Genomic DNA, 3,004 nt, shown 5'->3' on the forward strand with positions numbered 1-3,004 from the left:
TCACTTTATTTTCCTTTAATTGTTTTAGTTATACTTTTCCTAAATATTAAATTTACGTAAGCGTAACTAAGCAAACGAATTAGAATTCAAAAGGTGATCATTTATTATCACGACGTATCAAATATTCCATTTCAGAGAAATAGATGGTAATTGGGTTGATTTTATCTTTTGATCACCATCTTGCCAAATATTGATGCCAAATATTATTTCGCAAGCACAATATTTCACACTAATTTGTTAGGAATTAATCACACTATCATTCACATTTCAAAATGTGACGTAACTTAAACAATAAAAATGTAGATTTACCGTATGTTATTGTTGAGCAGTTATTAGTATGACTGAAATGTTCAACAATTACTTTTCTCAGTGAGCAGTATAAGTAGCTCAGAGCTTCGGCTCTCAGTGAAACCAAAAGTACAACACAATTAGTTTTTTTAAAGTCCATGAAATAATTTAAATTGATAGATTAACTTTTTTAAACTCTTCCCGTCACTGGGGACGGGTACTTTGCTTGTAAGTGTATAATTTCGAAAAATCAACTTAACAGACAACACAAAATGTGTTTTAATCATTCCTCTTTTTTTTTTGTTAGGTTGTTTGTAAATGCGAAAGTCACATTTAAGTTGTTTTTTTAAAATATTATTTAGGCTTATTGTGTATTTCTGGTTTCCAAAAAACTAAATTGTTTTCGTGCTCATCGCCTATTGGCTGATATGAATATGTTCACGTGGAATATCTGAACGAAACTTATGAACTCGTATTATTATACAGCCTGTTTGTAAGTTAACAATAGTTATATTTTATCAAATAAATGTTTGATGCCGTAAATCGATGATGTATATATTTAATATTTTTGACTAACTTGGCATCCTACAACTGTGGCGACTGATTATTATTATTTTAACATTTCTTCACAATATTTGAATGTTAAGTACATGTTTGTTAAATAAGCAAACAAATATCTGTAAGTTTCTTGTTTTATTGTCGTTGTACAGTTCTGTTTTGATAAGGTATAGTATATGGTTGGAAAAGAAGGAGGGGGGAGGATGTTGCATCAGTCAGTTGTTTGTTTTTAAGAGGTCAAATAAAAAAAAACGTTCTATTGCTTCAGTCACGTAACGAATGCATGGATATAAAAGCATAAAATTACTGGAGTCTTACAAATAGTGTCACGTGGGTTTTGAACCAGTTCGCGGGAGGAAAAATTTAATAAAAATCAATTTAACGTATTATGTTTCGTTTTGTGTGTGTGTGTCTAGGTTTTTTGTTTTGTTTTTCGCTTACCCGTTGCCAGAAATTACTGTTCGTTCGAAGCAGGCGTTACGGTTTGTATAATCTTATTTAATTTTCATTACTTTGTGTTCATGTGAGCGGAGAGCTGCTGAAAAGGTTGGGTACGATTGAATCAAATACCGAGATGTTTTCTAAAGTTTGAGGTACCCTCATACTTCAGAAGATTGCCAATAATAGTATTTGGTATTTTCAACCTGAACAGCACTTTAATACGACGCGTGGGTTAAGGGGCTTGGTCATAGTCTCGCGAAGTTTAGACAGACCAATTCATAACTTAGAACTGCCGACCAAAGGGGCAGCAACCAGTAGCTCCGTCGTTTATACGATTACTCTTTATTAACCGAGAGAAATAATTGGCTGTCACTTATATAACGCGCTCATGAAATATAATCTTAATGGATAAATAAAAAACATGGCATCATATTACCAGGTGGATTTTTTTTGATAGCATGTCGGGCTGCGGATTAGAGGGTTTGCACCTTACTACTTGCTGCGGGACACGCTCTGCAATTTCAGCTATGGAGACGTTATAGCTGTGACAGACAAATCCTCTATTCGGTTAAGTGTAGCCGTATAGTAGGCGATGGGTGCTACTGGCTAGATGCCCTCCCTCTGGTCAACAGTTAGGAAGTGCCGTTTACCCTGTGTGTCGCATTAGATATCGTTCGGGTCAGGCATGGCCTAGTGGTTTACGTGCCCGAACTGTGAATTCTAGAGTTCACGGTATGTGTCCCGTTGACGCTATAACACGCTCCATCCTATAAGAGTACCACTATTTGGTCAGATGTGGTTTCTGTGATCAGTTCAATATGAGGTGCGCAGATAGTTCGAGTGTGTCATAAAAGGTGTCATTCAGGTTGAAAATACCAAATTATTTCCTATTATTCAAAAAGTTAGTGTTTCAATTTCATTACGGGACCAGCGCCATTTCATATACCAAATGGGGGGTAGCAATCTTTATTGGAGTTAATTCCTTAGATGGTCTGAGTGTTTCGGTAAAGGCTAAAATGGTTCAACTTGGAGCATGATGGTGGGCAAAACAAAATGCGCGACCTAGCTAACTAATGAATGAATATTTGCTGTAAAAATCTTATTAATGCTATAAGTGTAGCTACCAGTTTGACCTCCAATTTCATTCCTTTACGTCGCACGCTCAATCCTTTTTTGGCCGCACCTTCTTTTCACACCTAAATTGTTTTTAATTAAATCGTATGTTACTGTAACCTTTGCGATCATTGAGGCATCATTCAGCTAAACAGGATTATAATTCTCTATTTTTGGCTATAAATGGTCCCTTCCTAATATTTTACTAGAACTGTTTTGTGGTTCAAGTGTCAACTTAGATATACGAACTGAGGTAGACTGAATTATAAATTCAAGGATTCGTGGTTTGTGGTCCGTTGCCGTAAAAATGTACTCCAAACTTTGAGGTGATGGGTTCACTATAAAAGTGCCGGTGGGTACTGTTTACCAGCTGCCTCCAGTCTAGTCTATCAGTTCTAAATTTAGGACACTATGCTGTATGTTGTTTTCCTGAGAAACACAAAAAGAGGAAATGAATAAAAAAACAACACTTTGTTGAACACGGAACAAATATTCCTAACCTGAGCGATACCTAATACGCAGGTGGGCCAAACAGCGAAGCTAGTAACCCCGACCTACTGAAATTAGGCAGGAGGGCTTTGTCAGGCTCTTCGAACGGGACTGA

The sequence above is a fragment of the Limulus polyphemus genome, unplaced genomic scaffold, assembly GCF_000517525.1.
Source record: "Limulus polyphemus unplaced genomic scaffold, Limulus_polyphemus-2.1.2 Scaffold3043, whole genome shotgun sequence".
Lineage (NCBI taxonomy): Eukaryota > Metazoa > Arthropoda > Merostomata > Xiphosura > Limulidae > Limulus > Limulus polyphemus.